The sequence below is a fragment of the Oncorhynchus keta genome, chromosome 14 (genome assembly GCF_023373465.1).
Source record: "Oncorhynchus keta strain PuntledgeMale-10-30-2019 chromosome 14, Oket_V2, whole genome shotgun sequence".
Lineage (NCBI taxonomy): Eukaryota > Metazoa > Chordata > Actinopteri > Salmoniformes > Salmonidae > Oncorhynchus > Oncorhynchus keta.
In genome coordinates, this window is record NC_068434.1 from 33,279,090 (window position 1) to 33,303,003 (window position 23,914).

The 23,914-nt window shown below is 45.4% G+C and overlaps 1 protein-coding gene across 4 annotated transcripts in view; it reads left to right on the forward strand.

The window, feature by feature from the left end:
- LOC118393252 (ankyrin-1-like) overlaps positions 1-23,914 on the forward strand; it is a 215,856-nt gene that overhangs the window by 41,899 nt on the left and 150,043 nt on the right. The window lies entirely within an intron of this gene.

A 23,914-nucleotide genomic window follows, 5' to 3' on the forward strand; every position in this document is an offset into this window, starting at 1 on the left:
ATCACATCCTCTTTCATAAACACCTTGTATCACACCTTGTATCACAGCGCCTCTTTCTATAAACATCTAATATAGATCTATTTGAACTGTATATAAAAATATGAATATATATAAGAGGTGTGTAAATATTTTTTGTTTTGTTATTTCTTTGTGTCTTTTCTATATATTTTTTTTACTTTAAATTTAATCTTATGTTGTTAATCTCTTTTACTGTCCTTTAGTTCATGTATTTATACATTTTATGTGGACCCCAGGATGAGTAGCTACTGCTCATCCTATTCAACTAAACTAAACATTATACACTACACTGCTTAGGCCTTGTCTGGAATACGATGGAGTGCTGTTAGTTGGATGCAGGGCAGGTGAGAGCAGGCTGCAGTGCACCTGGTGAAGGACATGCACACTCTTGAACAGTGTTGGGGAAGCTACACTGAAATATAGTTGACCAAACTACCAATTACTTCACGCGAAAAGAAGTTAACCTCCACAACAGCAACCCCTACCAAAAATATAGAATTTGTTTGACTAAAGTTACTTTACATGTAGTGAACTACACAGCAAAAAAGTAATTAACTACTAAAAACACTACCTAGATTTGAACAAATATATAAACGCAACATGCAACAATTTCAACGATTTGACTTTTACAGTTCATATAAGGAATAAAGTCAATTGGAATAAATTCATTAGGCAATAATCTATGGATTTCACATGTCTGGGAATACAGCTATGTGTCTGTTGGTGACAGATACCTTTAAAAAAAATGGTAGGGGCGTCGATCAGAAAACCAATCAGTATCTGGTGTGACCACCATTTACCTCATAGATGCAGCTCTATGTGACCACCTAAGCTAGCTAGTCTTGAAACATTTTCTCAGAATGTTATTTAATTACCTTTCAAATAACCTATCATTTCAGTTCTCGAAACGTTAATAAAACGTCAAAGAAAATGTTCAGGGTAAAAAATTCACGTTCACAGGAACAGGTTGAAATTTTCACTTCTGTTTTTAGAATGTTTAAAAAACATTCAGTTTTATGGGTCAGGAAACTTATGGCTTCGTTCCCAGAACCAATGAGAAACCAAAAACGTATGTTCCCACAACTTCCATGGAACCATATGTGCTAACTGGGTGAAGAGCAGGGAGAGAGGGAGGTGGGAGCAGCGAGAGAGGGGAAGAGAGCAAGGAAAGGGAGCAGCGATAGAGGGAGGGAGCAACACGGTGAGTGAGTAAGAGAGGCAGTTTATTTTTTTATATGCATGTTTTGGATAGGTTTTGTCTTCCCTGGTCTCTTGGTGAGTGTGATGATACTCAGAATGCCTGGGATGCTCCGTGATTCTCTGTAGCAGAGCCATGGCGAGTAGCGCCCACAGCTCTGTCCACCACTCTGTCCGCACCTCCTTCCACAGACGAACAAGCAGCAGGACTATTAGAGAGGAGAAAAAAACTGCAACAAGAAACCAAATCAATGCAAGAGGAGGAGATTTGACTTTCACTTAAAGCTGTTCAGGCTGTTCTATTCCTCAGTCCATCCCTCTCTTTTTAATCTTTTCATTTCCATAGAGGGGGTCGGAGTAGTTTCACAGAACTGCAGAACAGCAGGGGAGGAAGAGAGACAGAGAGAGATAAGTCCAGCTTCACCTGAATTTCCCCCTGTTCTGCTCCCTTGTGGTTCAGAGAGAGGAAGAACGGAGGATCTGAGAGCGAGGGAGTGGCAGCTACAATAATTACACAGGGAAAGTGTATGTGAGTGAGAGAAAGAGGCAGAGAGAGCGGGAGCAGAGCTGCAGTAGCATCTTACAGCAGACGGCTGAGGACTGCCTCCCTGTGTGTGTGTGTGAGTGCGTGTGTGTGTGTGTGCGGCATGTCTGTGTGACTGCACTGCACTGCTGAAGAAGAGGAGGAGGAGGCAGTGTGAGCATGCTCTCTTAGACACAGCAGGGCCATTCAAGGGAACACACACCGGCACCATCAGCATCAGTGTCTGTTTGTGGCAGGCAATAACTCCAGCGCTGAATCCGCCAAGCCTCTCAGCCCCAACCCCAGGACCTCGCCAGGCCTCTACCACCTTCATCTTCACAATACAGTCGGCTCAACCAGGCTGAAACATGGCACAAGCTGCCAAACATCTCCGCAAGAACAAGGATTTAGAAGCCCATCTTGAGGCAGAGCGCAAGGAGAAGGAGGAGGAAAAGGCCAGAGAAGAGGAAATCCGCTCGAATAAAAGCGCAAGGTAAAAAGTCTGCTTACAGGGGTTCGTAGGGGGATGGGGAGAGGGCAGTGGAGATGGGGCACGAGGGACAAAAACGCCCCCCTTCTTTCTCTCTAATGCTAAGCTCTGGTTAGTGGTGCTGGGGCACACACACTGATGTGTGTTTCTACAGTGTGTGCAAAGTGGCACTGACACACATGTACTGTGCATACAGAAATGGGGAAACTGTCTTCACACTGCCTACTCTCTTTCTCCTCTTCCTGGTTTACTGACTCCTCTGGCAGAGCTGTCCTATGGGTCTGTGTGGTACTCTACCTCTTTCTCTCTCCCTTTATCTTCCTGTCTCTTTCTCTCCCCGTCTCTCCTCTCTTTGTCTTCACACTGCGGGCGTATTGTGTCAATGAGCAACATTTCCCGAGAGAGGACATGTTTTTGTGCCCTTATCTCTCCTCATCCTCTTCCTCCTACCTTTCATTTAAGGACTATTGTAATGACTGCTGACTAAGGAGTAATAATTACCTGCAGGCTTTTCGCAAAATACTAGGACCCGTGCACTGTGCTGCCAGCGCTGGTGGCTGTTGTCACACTAGTTGCACTTGCCACAAACATTACATGCTGCTTCATCAATCACTGGCTGTGGTGTTGGGGGTTACAGATGGACCTGTATCAGCGCAGTCTGTGATTATTACTGGGATAGCTGGGAAATCCCTACTTGACTCTTTTACTTCACATTTCACTTAAGTTTCATGAATTAAAATGAACACTTATCAAAGCCATCGATGAGCATTGTTTAGCATATGATTAGACATTCCTCTGTGTCTGTCTGTCTGTCTGTCTGTATACCCCTGGGCTGGTGTCCAGCTGCATGTATCAGCCTGTAGAACTGTTCTGCTGTACACTGATCTGATGCCGGTGCAGTAGAGACAGAGTTATGGAAGGACAAACAGACAGACTGACTGACTGTCGGCTACTAGTGATCCTCACCCTTACAGGATGCAGAGGGAGATGGATGGAGGGGGGAGAATGGATGCTGGGGTAGGGGTGGGGTTGTCTTGCATAGTTTATGTATGGCTGCAGATGTATTGGAGGTGGACAAACAGTTGGGTAGAAAGTCACGAGAGCTGTTTCACTGCTACAAACAGTTTCTAGCCACCCAGCTAGCACACAACGTTCTGAGAACCATATGTTTCTTAGAGCTTGGCGAGAGCATGGTTGTCCTATGGTTATTTTGCATACAACCTTTCCACAACTTTCTGGGAATTTTGCAGAATAGTTGCTTGGTTTTGGAACATTCTCAGCACATTTAAGGAACTTGCCAAAAAACTGCATGGTTCCTAAAAGTTTAAGCATGGTTACATGTCATTTCAATTTTGGTAATGTTCTAGGAACGTTCTCCAGCTGGTTTGACATTGCGAACGTTCTCAAACAATACAGAGAACGTTAAGAAACAATTTTCTTCTGTGGGAATGTTATTTAAAAACAAATCCATTCCGATCTGAGCATCAACAAAACTCCCTCTATCTTGTTAAGTGTGTTTAGGTGTGTTGGCTGTGTCCACTAATTGGCCACAGCTGATCTTAATGCTTGTTTCCTTTGAAATGGGGTCTGTTTGAATAGACTAAAGTTAACAGCTTTGTATGAGTAAAAAAAACATGACATGCTCGCTCCATCCTGGTGACACAGTGGATTAATTCTGTGGATAGAGAAGAAGATTATAGGTTTGAATCTCACTGATGCCGTGTCACAATAAAAACAATACATGTGTTTGCATTTTTAATGCCTCAGGAAATTAATTTCTCTGTGTCCTACATGTGCTTGCAGTTCAAAAAGGTTCATCCAAAAGAAGATAGCAGTGTTATTAAAAGTCTTATTGGAACATTCTGGGAAAGTTTTCAGGAAGTTAACTGAAAAAGCTCCAAATAATCTCTGATTTTTCTTCTCAGAGCTTTAACAAAAACCCCCCAGGAAAACTTTCAAGGAACCAGAGTAAAACATTCTCAGAACCTCCCTGCAACCGCCAGCCAAACATTTTGCACAATAGGGGGGTTGTAGCTGATGTACGGCGACGCCTGGAGGCCATGTTGGAAGCCCACTGCATTCATTCTTCTGACAACAACAGCCGGGCGGCTACCCAAAACTGCATGATAACAGTGCCTAAAACTACAGTAGTTGATTCATCACCACGTCATTTTCTGTAGAGTATTTGGCTGCTCTAACAAGGCAGGAAAGGCAACGGTAAAAAAATATGTTTACAGATTCCCCAAAATAATGAAACTCCATTGGTGACGCCAAAGTAAGACTCAAGAAAACTTCTTGTCCATCAAGACATGAACCCAGACAGCTGTCAGTATTTTTATTTATTGAACTGGGCAAGTAGGTTAAGAACAAATTCTTATTTACTATGATGGCAGATGCTGGGCCGATTGTGCACCACCCTATAGGACTCCCAATCACAGCCGGATGTGATAGAGCCTGGATTTGAACCAGGGACTGTAGTAGTGCCTCTTGTACTGAGATGCAGTTTATCAAATGTGGCCTTTGATAACATTTCATGCAATTATACTACACTTTATGTGACTGGAGAAATGAGCAGAATCTTTTTTAATACGATGGTATCCTAGGCCTACTCTACTGACACTGACAACGGATCAATAAAAACCACATGTCTTGAATGGAACCATGTAGTCTAGGGCTACGAAAAAGGGGTCCTGGCTAAAAGACATCCAGCCTTTAGTCAAATTGTCAAAAGTAATTTTTGTGCAACTTAGCTAACCCTAACCTTTTTCCTAACTTTAACCTAATTATCCGAACCTGCTGCCTAAATTCTCCTAATCTGCTACGAAATGTAAAATCTGACGTTCATTTGACAAAAGCTGGATCCCTTCTAGCCGTGACCATGAAAAGGGGAGACGCAAATGGTTAAATATGACGTCCATATAGCCTGGAAGATTACTGTCCAAAAAACCTCCAGTGGTTATCATGTATTCATATGATATATACATATGATAACCCAGTGACAATTTGTTGAACTTCATTAATAGGAGGAGGGAAAATGTAAAGACATTACAACATAGGACAAAGGCCTCAGTGGGCTACAGGACAACCTGTTGTGTTGACTATTGGTTGTTCAAGCCCAACAATAGATTGAATCTTTATATGACACTTAAAACAACCTGAATGAATTAAACACAACCAAACAATTGAGAGCCCTGATGGTATAGGTGACCTGAAGAAGGGATATTCTAACATCAGGTGTACTACTGTAGGTTCAACCAGCTGACCTCTATCAAGAAACCCATGTTGACTGGATTCCTACTGTGAAGATGAGCAATGCTGCCGCAGCATCAGTTTCTACAATTGTTTTCCTTTTCCAGATATCAAAGGAGACATCTCTCAATTATACGAGATGTTTTATGCTGTGCTTTGGGCTATCTGAACGATTCTGTTGTGCCATTTGAGTAGAGCACCTTCACCTTGTCGTCATGACCAAAGTGCCTCCTTAAACTGTATGAATATATAAAATGTCATTTGGAATGTGTAAAAGACTTTTGTTTATAATATTGTCAACATACTGTACTTTAATAATAGGCTATATTGTTGTATGGGGGAAATGAAGTATTTTGTCATCTTTGCCTAGCCCCATTTGAATAAAAAGGTGTTCTTATAGCCAAACAAGTTTCTTTCTTTACAATTGAAACACATTTAGCATAGACAATGCTATTGTTGTGGTAGTCTTAGGCAAACCATCTTCATTATCACAGTGGCACCTCCACATGCCACTCAGACCGTCTGGGAGAAAAGTATCTGGCATTGAACTTGGTAGAAGTAGCTGTGTATGTTTTTAGACAAGGGTCCCATCTCCTGGTTCAGACATTTCATCACCTCAAATCAAATCACATGTTATTGGTCACATACACACGGTCAGCAGATGTTATTGGTCACATACACACGGTCAGCAGATGTTATTGGTCACATACACACGGTCAGCAGATGTTATTGGTCACATACACACGGTCAGCAGATGTTATTGGTCACATACACACGGTCAGCAGATGTTATTGGTCACATACACACGGTCAGCAGATGTTATTGGTCACATACACACGGTCAGCAGATGTTATTGGTCACATACACACTGTCAGCAGATGTTATTGGTCACATACACACGGTCAGCAGATGTTATTGGTCACATACACACGGTCAGCAGATGTTATTGGTCACTTACACACGGTCAGCAGATGTTATTGGTCACATACACAAGGTCAGCAGATGTTATTGGTCACATACACACGGTCAGCAGATGTTATTGGTCACGTACACACGGTCAGCAGATGTTATTGGTCACATACACACAGTCAGCAGATGTTATTGGTCACGTACACATGGTCAGAAGATGTTATTGGTCACGTACACACGGTCAGCAGATGTTATTGGTCACATACACACAGTCAGCAGATGTTATTGGTCACATACACACGGTCAGCAGATGTTATTGGTCACATACACACGGTCAGCAGATGTTATTGGTCACGTACACACGGTCAGCAGATGTTATTGGTCACATACACACGGTCAGCAGATGTTATTGGTCACATACACACGGTCAGCAGATGTTATTGGTCACATACACACGGTCAGCAGATGTTATTGGTCACGTACACATGGTCAGCAGATGTTATTGGTCACATACACATGGTCAGCAGATGTTATTGGTCACGTACACATGGTCAGCAGATGTTATTGGTCACGTACACATGGTCAGCAGATGTTATTGGTCACATACACATGGTCAGCAGATGTTATTGGTCACGTACACCCGGTCAGCAGATGTTATTGGTCACATACACACGGTCAGCAGATGTTATTGGTCACATACACACGGTCAGCAGATGTTATTGGTCACGTACACACGGTCAGCAGATGTTATTGGTCACATACACACGGTCAGCAGATGTTATTGGTCACATACACATGGTCAGCAGATGTTATTGGTCACATACACACGGTCAGCAGATGTTATTGGTCACATACAAACGGACAGCAGATGTTATTGGTCACATACACCCGGTCAGTAGATGTTATTGGTCACATACACATGGTCAGCAGATGTTATTGGTCACATACACATGGTCAGCAGATGTTATTGGTCACATACACACGGTCAGCAGATGTTATTGGTCACGTACACCCGGTCAGCAGATGTTATTGGTCACATACACCCGGTCAGCAGATGTTATTGGTCACATACACATGGTCAGCAGATGTTATTGCGAGTGTAGCGAAATGCTTGTGCTTCTAGTTCCAACCTTGCAGTAATATCTAACTGGTAATCTAATTTCACAACAGCTACCTTATACACACACGTGTAAAGGAAAGAATAAGAATATGTACATATACATATATGAATGAGCATTGGCTGTGCGGCATAGGCAAGATGCAGTAGATGGTATAGAGTACAGTATATACGTATGAGATGAGTAATGTAGGGTATGTAAACATTATATAAAGTGGCACTGTTTAAAGTGACTAGTGATACATTTATTTCATCCAATTTTTAATTATTAAAGTGGCTAGAGATTTGAGTCAGTATGTTGGCAGCAGCCACTCAACGTTGGGGTGGCAGGTAGCCTTGTGGTTAGATTGTTGGATTTGTAACTGAAAGGTTGCAAGATTGAATCCCTGAGCTGACAAGGCAAAAATCTGTTGTTCTGCCCCTGAACAAGGTAGTTAACCCACTGTTCGAGGCTGTAATTGAAAATAAGAATTTGTTCTTAACTGACTTGCCTAATTAAATAAAGGCACAACATGTTAGTGATGGCTGTTTAACAGTCTGATGGCCTTTGATAGAAGCTGTTTTTCAGTCTCTCGGTCCCAGCTTTGATGCACCTGTACTGACCTCGCCTTCTGGATGATTGCGGGGTGAACAGGCAGTGGCTCGGGTGGTTGATGTCCTTGATGATCTTTTGGCCTTCCTGTGGCATCGGGTGGTGTAGGTGTCCTGGAGGGCATGGTTTGCCCCCGGTGATGCGTTGTGCAGACCTCACTACCCTCTGGAGAGCTTTACGGTTGTGGGCTGAGCAGCTGCCGTACCAGGCGGTGATACAACCCGACAGGATGCTCTCGATTGTGCATCTGTAAAAGTTTGTGAGTGTTTTCGGTGACAAGCCACATTTTTTCAGCCTCCTGAGGTTGAAGAGGCGCTGTTGCTGTTGCACCTTTGTGACTGATGTGTAATGGCTAACTAGTTAACGGTGGTGTGCGCTAATAGCGTTTGATCGGTGACGTCACTCGCTCTGAGACCTTGTGAACCTAGTGGTTCCCCTTGCTCTGCAAGGGCTGCGGCTTTGTGGAGTGATGGGTGACGATGCTTTGTGGGTGTCAGTTGTTGATGTGTGCAGAGGGTCCCTGGTTCAAGCCCAGGTTGGGGTGAGGAGAGGGACGGAAGCTATACTGTTACACCTTCTTCACCACACTGTCTGTGTGGGTGGACCATTTCAGTTTGTCCGTGATGTGTAAGCAGAGGAACTTAAAACTTTCCACCTTCTCCACTACTATCCCGTCGATGTGGATAGGGGGGTGCTCTCTCTGCTGTTTCTTGAAGTCCACAATCATCTCCTTTGTTTTGTTGACATTGACTGTGAGGTTATTTTCCTGACACCACACTCCGAGGGCCCTCACCTCCTCCCTGTAGGCCGTCTCATCATTGTTGGTAATCAAGCCTACCATTGTAGTGTTGTCTGCAAACTTGATGATTGAGTTGGAGGCATGCATGGACATGCAGTCATGGGTGAACAGGGAGTACAGGAGAGGGCTGAGAATGCACCCTTGTGGGGCCCCAGTATTGAGGATCAGCGGGGTGGAGATGTTGTTTCCTACCTTCACCACCTGGGGGGGGGCGGCCCGTCAGAAAGTCTAGGACCCAGTTGCACAGGGTGGGGTCGAGACCCAGGGTCTCGAGGTTAATGACGAGTTTGCATGGTACCATGGTGTTAAATGCTGAGCTGTATACGATGAACAGCATTCTTATATAGGTATGGTACCTAAATTGTCAAGTCAGCACAAGGCATGTACATAATCTAGTTTAATGATTAGCCTCGTATACATTGTCTACTGGTATAATTTTTTTAATTGAGAACACATAGCTGAAGAATATGTAAACAGTGTGAGTTAAGCTATTCTCTGCTTCAAATATACAATGTCAAGGGTGCATTGCAAATGACTGTAAGGCTACTGCCATCATACTGTAGGCCAATGGTTCCCAACTCCGATAATAGAGTACCCCCAACAGTACAGTTTTATTGTAGCCGTGGACAAACACACCTGATTCAACTTGTCAACTAATCATCAGTTGAATCAAGTATGTTTGTCCGGGGCTACAACAAAAAGTATGCTGTTGGGGTACTGGAGGACTGGGGTTGGGCTGTTGGGGGTACTGGAGGACTGGGGTTGGGTTGTTGGGGGTGCGGGAGGACTGGAGTTGGGCTGTTGGGGGTACTGGAGGACTGGGGTTGGGCTGTTGGGGGTACTGGAGGACTGGAGTTGGGCTGTTGGGGGTACTGGAGGACTGGGGTTGGGCTGTTGGGGGTACTGGAGGACTGGGGTTGGGCTGTTGGGGGTACTGGAGGACTGGGGTTGGGCTGTTGGGGGTACTGGAGGACTGGAGTTGGGCTGTTGGGGGTACTGGAGGACTGGGGTTGGGCTGTTGGGGGTACTGGAGGACTGGGGTTGGGCTGTTGGGGGTACTGGAGGACTGGAGTTGGGCTGTTGGGGGTACTGGAGGACTGGGGTTGGGCTGTTGGGGGTACTGGAAAACTGGGGTTGGGCTGTTGGGGGTACTGGAGGACTGGGGTTGGGCTGTTGAGGGTACTGGAGGACTGGGGTTGGGCTGTTTGGGGTACTGGAGGACTGGAGTTGGGCTGTTGGGGGTACTGGAGGACTGGAGTTGGGCTGTTGGGGGTACTGGAGGACTGGGGTTGGGCTGTTGGGGGTACTGGAAAACTGGGGTTGGGCTGTTGGGGGTACTGGAGGACTGGGGTTGGGCTGTTGGGGGTACTGGAGGACTGGAGTTGGGCTGTTGGGGGTACTGGAGGACTGGGGTTGGGCTGTTGGGCGTACTGGAGGACCTTATTCTTTTGGGACATTCATTGGGACCTCTTCATCTGCAGACAGGGTTTGATGGCTCTCTATCTGAGGACAGAAAACATCACAAAGAAACAGGCTGCATTATACTCAAGTTTGACAGCCCTGCATATTATGCTGCTATATCTCTCTGTCCTCAGTTTCTCTCACTAGGGACTGGAATTTGAGAATAGTTTCATAATGTCCTCCCAGAAAGGTACCTGTTCTATCCTATTCTCCCTTCTCTTACAGCTGGAACTGCTAGCTAATCCTTTCACCCTCTTCCATGGCTGTTTGCTAGCACTAACCTAGCTATAAATGCATTTGGAGTTACAACGATAAATACATCAAGGTAGCTAACTAGCTAATATGAAGTTAGCAAGCTGGTGATTTTTATTTACGTAGATAGCTAGCTATACAGTATGTAAAGTTAGCTAACTAGCGAACATTACAGTGCTTGGAAAGTATTCAGACCATTTCACTTTCCCAACATTTTGCTAAGTTACAGCCTTATTCGAAAATGGATTACATTTTTTTCTCGTCAATCTACACAAAAATACCCCATAATGACAAAGTAAAACAGGTTTTTAGTCATTTTTGCAAATTTAAATATCACATTTACATAAGTATTCAGACCCTTTACTCAGTACTTAGTTGAAGCACCTTTGGCAGCGATTACAGTCTCGGGTGCTTGGGTATGAAGTCTCGAGACTGTTCACACCCGCTACACCCGCCATAACATCTGCTAAATATGTGCTCGTGACCATAACATTTGATTTGATGACGCGACAAGCTTGGCATACCTGTATTTGGGAAGTTTCTCCCATTCTTTTCTGCAGATCCTCTTAAGCTCTGTCAGGTTGGACAGGGAGCGTGTCACGCATGCTCCCGCTGTTCCTCCCTCTGGCGCTCGAGGGTGCCAGACTCCCAACTTTACACACTCAAGCCACCTTCAGTGGCACACCTGCCTTTTCCCGTCACGCGCATCAGCGCTCATTGGACTCACGTGGACTCAATTACTTTGTAATTTCCTTCTCTATGTCTGTTTCCTAGCTCTGTTCCTTCTTCTTCTTCTACTTCGGGACTGTTTGTCATATGTCCTTGTTTTACCCATGTGCTGACGTTGTTCTTGTCGTGTTCCATGTCCGTTCCTGAATAAATGTTTGACTCCCCGTACCTGCTTCTCCTGCCCGGCGTCGGTTCATACAGAGCGTCGCTGCACAGAAATGTTCAGGTCTCTCAAGGACATTCAGAGACTTGTCCCGAAGCCACTCCTGTGTTGTCTTGGCTGTGTGCTTGGGGTTTGTTGTCCTGTTGGAAGATGAACCTTCGCCCCAGTCTGATGTCCTGAGAGCTCTGGAGCAGGTTTTCATCAAGAATCTCTCTACTTTGCTCAGTTCATCTTTCCCCGGACCTGACTAGTATCTCAGTCCCTGCCACAGGAAATACACCCCCACAGCCATGATACGGCCACCACCATGCTTGACTGTAAGGATGGTATTGGCCAAATGATGAGCGGCGCCAGGTTTCCTCCAGACATGACACTTGACATTCAGGCCAAAGGCTTCAATCTTGGTTTTTCATCAGACCAGAGAATCTTGCTTCTCATGGTCTGAGAGTCCTTTAGGCGCCTTTAGGCAAACTCCAAGCGGGCCGTCGTGTGCCTTTTACTGAGGAGTGGTTTCCGTCTGGCCACTCTACCATAAAGGCCTGATTGGTAGAGTGATGCAGAGATGGTTGTCCTTCCGGAAGGTTCTCCCATCTCCACAGAGGAACTCTGGAGCTCTGTCAGAGTGACCATCGGGTTCTTGGTCACCTCCCTGACCAAGGCCCTTCTCCCCGATTGCTCAGTTTGGCGGCCAGCTCTAGGAAAGAGTCTTGGTGGTTCCATTTAGAATGATGGAGGCCACTGTGTTCAATGCTGCAGAAATGTTTTGGTACCCTTCCCCAGATCTGTGCCTCGACACAGTTCTGTCTCGAGCGCTGGCGGAAAATTGCTTCACCACATGGCTTGGTTTTTGCTCTGACATGCACTGTCAACTGTGGGACCTTATATATACAGGTGTGTGCCTTTCCAAATCATGTCCAATTAATTGAATATACCACAGGTGGACTCCAATAAAGTTGAAGAAACATCTCAAGAATGTTGAATGGAAACAGGATGTACCTGAGCTGAATTTCGAGTCTCCTAGCGAAGGGTCTGAATACTTATGTAAAATGTTTATTTTTAATACATTTCAACCATTTCTAAAAACCTGTTTTTGCTTTGTCATTATTGGGTATTGTGTGTAGATTGTAGATTGATAAGGAAAACAATGAATTTAATACATTTTAGAATAACGTGAGTTAGCCTGCACACCAAGTTTGTGTAGCAAGCTAGCATAATTTTTGATCACTTTCAACATACTGTATATTTTCTTACTTTAATAGGTTCTTCCACTGCCTCCATTTTCTGGGTCCGCAGAAAAAACCAAATAATGGGCAATTTTCCCAAGTTTCCACTGGTAGTAAATTGCAGCCAGCCATGTGGATGATTTGAGGACTTTCAACAGACTGAGTTTGGTCCTCCAACATGGAGCTTTTAGTGCGGTTGCTAGGTGATTTGTGACACAACTGCAAGCACCCTATAGGCAACATTTTCACTTCTGTTCTCAGAATGTCAGTCAGGAAGCATATGGCTTCATTCCCACCAAAATGTGAAACCAAAACATACATTCCCACAACTTCCAATGGACCAAATGTGCTAGCTGGGAAACCCATTTGGTAGATACAGTATGTACAGTATGTGCTATGGGTGTATTTGTGTGTTTAGATATGGACAAGTGACTCATGAACCTGAGAACCAATGGGCCCTTAAGGGCCCCACCACTCAATTAATTTAATCTTTGTTTTTCTTGTCCTCTGAAAATAGCTGCTGGAAATGCCCAATCTTCTTTTATCACGTTTATCTTCTATTAGGCTGTTATTACTGATTTCGTCCCACATGGTTGTTGAGCCCACATCACTTTTGTGTGTGTGTGTGTGTGTGTGTGTGTGTGTGTGTGTGTGTGTGTGTGTGTGTGTGTGTGTGTGTGTGTGTGTGTGTGTGTGTGTGTGTGTGTGTGGCGGGCAGTATGGGGGAGTCCATGGAGTGGAGGGAGAGACCAGCGAAGGGGGAGAGACAGTCATTCTGGCCATGCAGCCCAACTTTGATTGAAAGTGTATTGTTACAGAGCATCCCATGTCACTTATGTAACCAGCAGCCACCCAGCTTAATAAAGTCTGTTAAATAAGTGTTGTGACTACCCCAGCCTTCCCCTCCCCTCCCTTCCCTCCTCTCCCTCTCTCCCAGCTTAGAGGCTATCTTGGTGTCTGGAGCAGATGTTAACACAGGGGCACTCTCTCTCTCTCTCATTCTCTCTTCTAATTGAGGTACATTGAGGTACAGTCATACTGTTATGTCTTGTGTCCACCCTTGCTGTAGCAGTGGGCCTGGTTCTGAGTTTGTGTTTGTGGTGCAGACAGGAGGACTCTTTAGGGGGACATTTGAGTCACCACACCCACACAGGCCAGTGCTGAGTTATACAGAGGCTATGGTTGAATTGTATTCCCCATTTATGCTTTTTTTCACTGAATATTTTCCCCGAAGCCTTCTTATCTCAGGCACGATGGCTCGCTCACTGATAGATGTATTTATCTCTGTTCTCACGCTTCCGTGGAGATATAATGCTATTCACTATTTGGCTTGTTTTTTCCCTCATGTTTGCCACTTGACACCTGTTTTTATGCGGCTGTTTCATCTTCTGTCTGTGGTACCTATCTGCTCTCTGGAGTGTCCCTTTTCCCTATCCTCACAGTGCCACAGTACTGGAGCAAGGTCATCCCTTCCTGGTGACAGACACTTCTCTCACTTTACTGATAGAGCTGCACCGGACACATGCACTCAAACACACGCAGAAACACACTCAAATACACGCAGAAACACACTCAAACACACGCAGAAACACACTCAAACACACACAGAAACACACTCAAAAACACGCAGAAACACACTCAAACACACGCAGAAACACACTCAAAAACACGCAGAAACACACTCAAAAAAACACGCAGAAACACACTCAAACACACGCAGAAACACACTCAAATACACGCAAAACACACTCAAACATATGCAGAAACACACTCAAACACACGCAGAAACACACTCAAAAACACGCAGAAACACACTTGAACACACGCAGAAACACACTCAAACACACGCAGAAACACACTCAAACACACGCAGAAACACACTCAAACACACACAGAAACACACTCAAAAACACGCAGAAACACACTCAAACACACGCAGAAACACACTCAAAAACACGCAGAAACACACTCAAACACACGCAGAAACACACTCAAACACACGCAGAAACACACTCAAACACACGCAGAAACACACTCAAACACACGCAGAAACACACTCAAAAACACGCAGAAACACACTCAAACACACGCAGAAACACACTCAAACACACGCAGAAACACACTCAAAAACACGCAGAAACACACTTAAACACACGCAGAAACACACTCAAACACACGCAGAAACACACTCAAACACACGCAGAAACACACTCAAAAACACGCAGAAACACACTCAAACACACGCAGAAACACACTCAAACACACGCAGAAACACACTCAAACACACGCAGAAACACACTTAAACACACGCAGAAACACAAACACACGCAGAAACACACACAAACACACACTGAAACACACGCAGAAACACACTCAAACACACGCAGAAACACACACAGAAACACACAAACACACGCAGAAACACACAGAAACACACACATACACACGCAGCAACACACGCAGAAACACACACAAACACACGCAGAAACACACATACAGAAACACATACATACACACGCAGAAACACACGCAGAAACACAGACATACACACGCAGAAACACAGACATACACACGCAGAAACACACACATACACGCAGAAACACACACATACACACGCAGAAACACACGCAGAAACACACTCAAACACATGCAGAAACACAGACATACACACGCAGAAACACACACATACACACGCAGAAACACACATACACACACAGAAACACACACATACACATGCAGAAACACACACATACACACGCAGAAACACACACATACTGGGATATGCTTAACACCCCGGCAGTCCTACAATCTAAGCTAGATGCCCTCAACCTCACACAAATCATCAAGGAACCCACCAGGTACAACCCTAACTCTGTAAGCAAGGGCACCCTCATAAACGTCATCCTGACCAACTGGCCCTCCAAATACACCTCCGCTGTCTTCAACCAGGATCTCAGCGATCACTGCCTCATTGCCTGTATCCGCTACGGAGCCGCAGTCAAACGACCACCCCTCATCACTGTCAAACGCTCCCTAAAACACTTCTGTGAGCAGGCCTTTCTAATCGACCTGGCCCGGGTATCCTGGAAGGACATTGACCTCATCCCGTCAGTTGAGGATGCCTGGTCATTCTTTAAAAGTAACTACCTCACCATTTTAGATAAGCATGCTCCGTTCAAAAATGCAGAACTGAGAACAGATACAGCCCTTGGTTCACTCCAGACCTGACTGCCCTCGACCAGCACAAAAACATCCTGTGGCGGACTGCAATAGCATCGAATAGTCCCCGCGAAATGCAACTGTTTAGGGAAGTCAGGAACCAATACACGCAGTCAGTCAGGAAAGCAAAGGCCAGCTTCTTCAGGCAGAAGTTTGCATCCTGTAGCTCCAACTCCAAAAAGTTCTGGGACACTGTGAAGTCCATGGAGAACAAGAGCACCTCCTCCCAGCTGCCCACTGCACTGAGGCTAGGTAACACGGTCACCACCGATAAATCCATGATTATCGAAAACTTCAACAAGCATTTCTCAACGGCTGGCCATGCCTTCCGCCTGGCTACTCCTACCTCGGCCAACAGCTCCGCCCCCCGCAGCTCCCGCCCAAGCCTCTCCAGGTTCTCCTTTACCCAAATCCAGATAGCAGATGTTCTGAAAGAGCTGCAAAACCTGGACCCGTATAAATCAGCTGGGCTTGACAATCTGGACCCTCTATTTTCTGAAACTATCCACAGTCATTGTCGCAACCCCTATTACCAGCCTGTTCAACCTCTCTTTCATATCGTCTGAGATCCCCAAGGATTGGAAAGCTGCCGCAGTCATCCCCCTCTTCAAAGGGGGAGACACCCTGGAACCAAACTGTTACAGACCTATATCCATTCTGCCCTGCCTATCTAAGGTCTTCGAAAGCCAAGTCAACAAACAGGTCACTGACCATCTCGAATCCCACCGTATCTTCTCCGCTGTGCAATCTGGTTTCCGAGCTGGTCACGGGTGCACCTCAGCCACACTCAAGGTACTAAACGATATCATAACCGCCATCGATAAAAGACAGTACTGTGCAGCCGTCTTCATCGACCTTGCCAAGGCTTCCGACTCTGTCAATCACCATATTCTTATCGGCAGACTCAGTATCCTCGGTTTTTCGGATGACTGCCTTGCCTGGTTCACCAATTACTTTGCAGACAGAGTTCAGTGTGTCAAATCGGAGGGCATGCTGTCCGGTCCTCTGGCAGTCTCTATGGGGGTGCCACAGTGTCCAATGACGGGCCGACTCTTTTCTCTGTATATATCAATGATGTTGCTCTTGCTGCGGGCGATTCCCTGATCCACCTCTACGCAGACGACACCATTCTATATACTTTCGGCCCGTCCTTGGACACTGTGCTAACTAACCTCCAAACGAGCTTCAATGCCATACAACACTCCTTCAGTGGCCTCCAACTGCTCTTAAACGCTAGTAAAACCAAATGCATGCTTTTCAACCGATCGCTGCCTGCACCCGCATGCCCGACTAGCATCACCACCCTGGATGGTTCCGACCTTGAATATGTGGACATCTATAAGTACCTAGGTGTCTGGCTAGACTGCAAACTCTCCTTCCAGACTCATATCAAACATCTCCAATCGAAAATCAAATCAAGAGTCGGCTTTCTATTCCGCAACAAAGCCTCCTTCACTCACGCTGCCAAGCTTACCCTAGTAAAACTGACTATCCTACCGATCATCGACTTCGGCGATGTCATCTACAAAATTGCTTCCAACACTCTACTCAGCAAACTGGATGCAGTTTATCACAGTGCCATCCGTTTTGTCACTAAAGCACCTTATACCACCCACCACTGCGACTTGTATGCTCTAGTCGGCTGGCCCTCACTACATATTCGTCGCCAGACCCACTGGCTCCAGGTCATCTACAAGGCCATGCTAGGTAAAGCTCCGCCTTATTTCAGTTCACTGGTCACGATGGAAACACCCATCCGTAGCACGCGCTCCAGCAGGTGTATCTCACTGATCATCCCTAAAGCCAACACCTCATTTCGTTCCAGTACTCTGCTGCCTGTGACTGGAACGAATTGCAAAAATCGCTGAAGTTGGAGACTTTTATCTCCCTCACCAACTTCAAACATCAGCTATCTGAGCAGCTAACCGATCGCTGCAGCTGTACATAGTCTATTGGTAAATAGCCCACCCATTTTCAACTACCTCATCCCCACAGTTTTTATTTTTTTACTTTTCTGCTCTTTTGCACACCAATATTTCTACCTGTACATGATCATCTGATCATTTATCACTCCAGTGTTAATCTGCAAAATTGTAATTATTCGCCTACCTCCTCATGCCTTTTGCACACATTATATATAGTCTCCCCTTTTTTTCTACTGTGTTATTGACTTGTTAATTGTTTACTCCATGTGTAACTCTGTGTTGTCTGTTCACACTGCTATGCTTTATCTTGGCCAGGTCGCAGTTGCAAATGAGAACTTGTTCTCAACTAGCCTACCTGGTTAAATAAAGGTGAAATAAAAAAAATAAAAAAATACACACGCACAAACACACACAAACACACGCAGAAACACACACAAACACACGCAGAAACACACACAAACACACGCAGAAACACACACAAACACACGCAGAAACACACACAAACACACGCAGAAACACACACAAACACACGCAGAAACACACACAAACACACGCAGAAACACACAAACACACGCAGAAACACAAACACACGCAGAAACACACACAAACACACGCAGAAACACACACAAACACATGCAGAAACACACACAAACACACGCAGAAACACACACAAACACACGCAGAAACACACAAAACACACACAGAAACACACACAACACACACAGAAACACACACAAACACATGCAGAAACACAAACACAAGAAACACACACAAACACACGCAGAAACACACACAAACACACGCAGAAACACACACAAACACACGCAGAAACACACACAAACACACGCAGAAACACACACAAACACACGCAGAAACACACACAAACACACGCGTGAAATATCCCTTCTTTTCTTTTTCTTTTTTTACAGTAAAAGGTGGCTTTGTTCTTAACTGACTTGCCTAGTTAAATAAAGGTTAAATTATTATAATATATAGATATGTTTAATTGGCCACTTATGCTAATCTGGGTCTGTGTGCACTGATGCATATCTCTCAATCTTCACTCTGAGAGGACAGTGATGTTGACTTGGTCTCTAAACACCTTCAACAGTGTCAGTGTCTTTTTGTACAGTGTCTCACTCACCCAGGTGTTGCAGGATACTGTCTCTGATCTGTAGCCACGTCCTTCTCTTACAGATGTATGATCCTAATTTGAATATTGTTTTGTTGCTGAGAATTTCCCTGCACCGCAGGAAAGGCAGAAGAGCTTTGTGATTTACATAAACTCACTGAAAACCCAAACTAACATCCAGTTATATAGTATTGCACTTATCATGTACCCTACTTTTGGCCAGCCAATAGTCTAACCAACATTATGGAATAAACGTTCAAATCTGGTTGCTGTGACAATATAGGTCAAATTAAGATCCTGCGTCTGTACATACACTTTTGTTATTGATGAGTTTGCTACTCTGGAAAAATGTGCGTTGTCACTTTGCGAACAAAGACCTATTGTTCCAGTGAACACATGGTTTTCTTCTCTTTCTTTGTTTGTGTGTGTGTCCGCATTTAAACCCATTCTAGTCAGGGAACTCCATAATCATTTCTACGGAGGTGGAAATATTTATTTAACTGACTTGTCTAGTTAAATAATGGTAGAAAAAACGTGGTGGAGATCTGAGGTCAATACTTTACCTTGCTCAGATTTCAGGGATAGTTTAAACTAAATGACATATTGGTGTCCTTACCCTGTAAGCAGTGTATGGACAAGGTGTGGCAGCAATCCATGCTTTGACATAGTTCCCCCCGGCACTGTTTCCAAGTGCTAATGTTTTAGTATTTGTGGTTCAAGTCATGGTACCGATATCAGCATTTTTAGCTCATATTCAAATCATCTAAGTGACTTTGTTGAGCTTCATTATCAATTTGAGATACTTTCAGATGATTTGGACACGATGCACAAAAAATGCTAGTATCGGTACCCTGACTTGAAGGGGATTTGTGCCACAAATGATGAAATGTTCCCATTCGGAAACACTGCCAGGGAAGTAAGAAAAAAGCATGGATTGATGTCATGTTTTATCCATAGAATGTTGACAGGGTAAGGAAATCAATTTGTCATTTACTCATTTTTGTGAACTATCCCTTGTTAAAGGCCTACATATCTATGACACAGAACCTTGGATACTTCTTCATGTCTCTTACTCATTCTTTTATGTTTTATCCTGTGATATGAATATTAAGATAGCAGAGCACATTTGTGAGCATAAGTAAAACTGGTATTTTCAAGATATTTCAAATGTCTGGTTCTCCTCTGGCAATGCAGTAAAATCTTTCAGTTTGACAGTTTCCCTTAACGGCCATTCGGGGATTGATTTGCACCAAATGCCAATTCTTAGTACAATTAGGATGATTTAATATCCCCCAGGGTATGACTCTGAGGCCACACAGTATGCCAGCCTGTGTGAATAGGAATGTGTGTGTTCAATAATGCAGTATGCCTCAGTAGCCTAATTTAAACCTGTCGCTAACATGTTTCCTTTGACCTGATCTTGTCCACATTCTGATTGTGCCCAAATGTTCTAAAATAGGCCTACACATGGTATTAAAATGTGTCTTGTATCAATCCACTGTGTCTGTCCACCAGGTTTCCTGTTTTCAAATTATATGATATATATTTTATTGTATTTTTTATATGTAGTTATTTATTTTAAGACAGAGATATTGATGCCATAATTCAATGGTGCCACTTGTCAATGAGTTTAGAAGATGGGATAATTGTGCCACGATATTGTGCCAGCCCTAATTTGCAATGCACATACATCTCCAAATACGAGGATGATAGGTAAGGGTTCGTATTATCTTTGACATGGCTATCCTGTCTCCTAGCCTGTAGTGTCTGTCTGCAGCCTGCAGACTGATAGTGGGCCAGGCAGGTCAGTAGTAGAGAGAGGCTGAGAGTGGGGACTGTGTTGGTGATGATGACTGTGGCACTACTAGTAGTATCTCAATGTATCAGCAGCCCAGCACTGCCTACTGCAAGTGTTGTGTCTCTGCCCCCCTCTCTCTCTCTCTCTCTCTCTCTCTCTCTCTCTCTCTCTCTCTCTCTCTCTCTCTCTCTCTCTCTCTCTCTCCCCCCCTGAAAGAGAGAACGTGTCCAGCACGTGTCAACACAGTCTCTTCTCAAAAGCATTATTGTGTCTCTCTTCCTCCCTCCTTGCTGTGTGTGTGTGTGTGTGTGTGTGTGTGTGTGTGTGTGTGTGTGTGTGTGTGTGTGTGTGTGTGTGTGTGTGTGTGTGTGTGTGTGTGTGTGTGTGTGTGTGTGTGTGTGTGTGTGTGAGAGAGAGAGATCGTTATGGTGCTTGAGTGACGAGGCTTCATAATAGAATACCTGAGCACCTGCCTGTCAACAGCCTCCTGCCAGCCATTTGCTGCCTAGGCGGAAGTGATCCATTTGGCGCTTTATGATTGAAGCTTATTGGCTGCCCGAAATAGTGGTGATCAGTTTGGAGTTGAATGCCTTTGACTCTTGTGCCTATAATTATTTTTTGTCTGCTGCACACCTACTGTAGCAGTATGGGCGAGCTGTGTGTGTTTGTGAGTGAGTTGCTGCAGTGGGCTGTTTGTCCCACTGGTGTGGATGGGAAGTCTCAGTAGGACCATAAGGCCCAGGGCCTCTCCTCTGTCCCGCAGTGGGGCCTCTGCAGCTGGACTCAGCAGCTGCTATACACCCTCACCCTCTGGGCTCCAGGGTGGCTGCTGGTGTGGAGCAGTGGAGTATTTTTGGGTGAGTGTGTACAAGTCTACCCACATGTAGTGAGGAAGCTGCTTACTGCAGCACACCTCCAACCAGGCCAGTAAAACGGACTGCAGTCGGCCCATCTCTCCTCTGTTAGCCCCGTCTCAGACCCTGTCTCTGTGTTCATTAATCTCTCCCAATAACAATGAGTGTGCGCAATTTCCTGTGGCTGTCAGTTCGGCCCCTGTGGCCCTGTGGGACCCCACAGACAGCTGAGTCAGCAGGCCCGGCCCTGCTCTCAGTCATATTTATGGAGAAAACCCATCTCCAGCTCCGAACGACTGTGTGGCTGCAGTGGCTGTGGGGCTGTGTGGCTGAGGGGCTGTGGGGCTGTGGAGCTGTGGGGCTGGGTGGCTGAGGGGCTGGGTGGCTGAGGGGCTGTGGGGCTGTGGGGCTGGGTGGCTGAGGGGCTGGGTGGCTGTGGGGCTGCAGTGGCTGTGGGGCTGCAGTGGCTGTGGGGCTGGGTGGCTGAGGGGCTGGGTGGCTGAGGGGCTGGGTGGTTGAGGGGCTGGGTGGCTGAGGGGCTGGGTGGCTGAGGGGCTGGGTGGCTGTGGGGCTGGGTGGCTGTGGGGCTGTGGGGCTGGGTGGCTGTGGGGCTGTGTGGCTGGGTGGCTGTGGGGCTGTGTGGCTGGGTGGCTGTGGGGCTGTGTGGCTGGGTGGCTGTGGGGCTGGGTGGCTGTGGGGCTGTGGGGCTGGGTGGCTGTGGGGCGGTGGGGCTGGGTGGCTGGGATGTATACCGCTGTGCACCGAGCAGCAGCTCTTTAATTAAAGCTGTAATGGAGGGGGTCATGTGATACTGGAGCCTAGGTTAGCCCTTATTGTATTGGAAATCATACCATCAGTATTTCTAAATACCCCGGTGTACGGTATATATGGTACACCACCCAAACCTACATGAACCTCCCTCTCACCCTCGCAGCTCATTTGATTAAGGAGAATGACTCCCTCTCTGAAAACTATTCACCATAATTTCTTGTAATAAAAAACTTCAAAGGCAGGTATCTTCGTGTGTTATATGTCCATGTTCACTCCCAGAGGTCTCCTGCAGCAGCACAATGGCTTTATTACTGTATCTATTATATGTTCACAGTGTGTCCTTGACCCTAGGTTCTAGGTAAAAGTGCAGTCACTCTGTTGTGAGTGTAGCTGACTGTGTGAATGAATGGATGGACTGTGAAGAGCAGGTGTTTGGTCCTGATGACTCATGGAGCAGTAGAGTGATTGTGATGAGTGTTGAGTTGAGAGATCATCAGCTCTTGTTTACTGCAGTGCTCATCTTACTGCTGCCAGTCCAGAGGCCGGCTGATTAGGAAAAACATTATCCTTCTCTGTCAGTTAGTCTAGAAGTAATGGCTAACATTGCTTTGTCATTAGAGCTATGTGATTGTGTGCCCCATATAGAGTACAGTAGCATAGTGTTGTGAGGTGTAGTGTGTGTTAGACTGTATTGTTGTGAGGTGTAGTGTGTGTTAGTCTGTAGTGTTGTGAGGTGTAGTGTGTGTTAGACTGTAGTGTTGTGAGGTGTAGTGTGTGTTAGTCTGTAGTGTTGTGAGGTGTAGTGTGTGTTAGTCTGTAGTGTTGTGAGGTGTAGTGTGTGTTAGACTGTAGTGTTGTGAGGTGTAGTGTGTGTTAGTCTGTAGTGTTGTGAGGTGTAGTGTGTGCTAGTCTGTAGTGTTGTGAGGTGTAGTGTGTGTTAGACTGTAGTGTTGTGAGGTGTAGTGTGTGTTAGTCTGTAGTGTTGTGAGGTGTAGTGTGTGTTAGACTGTAGTGTTGTGAGGTGTAGTGTGTGTTAGACTGTAGTGTTGTGAGGTGTAGTGTGTGTTAGACTGTAGTGTTGTGAGGTGTAGTGTGTGTTAGTCTGTAGTGATGTGAGGTGTAGTGTGTGTTAGTCTGTAGTGTTGTGAGGTGTAGTGTGTGTTAGACTGTAGTGTTGTGAGGTGTAGTGTGTGTTAGACTGTAGTGTTGTGAGGTGTAGTGTGTGTTAGTCTGTAGTGATGTGAGGTGTAGTGTGTGTTAGACTGTAGTGTTGTGAGGTGTAGTGTGTGTTAGACTGTAGTGATGTGAGGTGTAGTGTGTGTTAGACTGTAGTGTTGTGAGGTGTAGTGTGTGTTAGACTGTAGTGTTGTGAGGTGTAGTGTGTGTTAGACTGTAGTGTTGTGTGGTGTAGTGTCTGTTAGACTGTAGTGATGTGAGGTGTAGTGTGTGTTAGACTGTAGTGATGTGAGGTGTAGTGTGTGTTAGACTGTAGT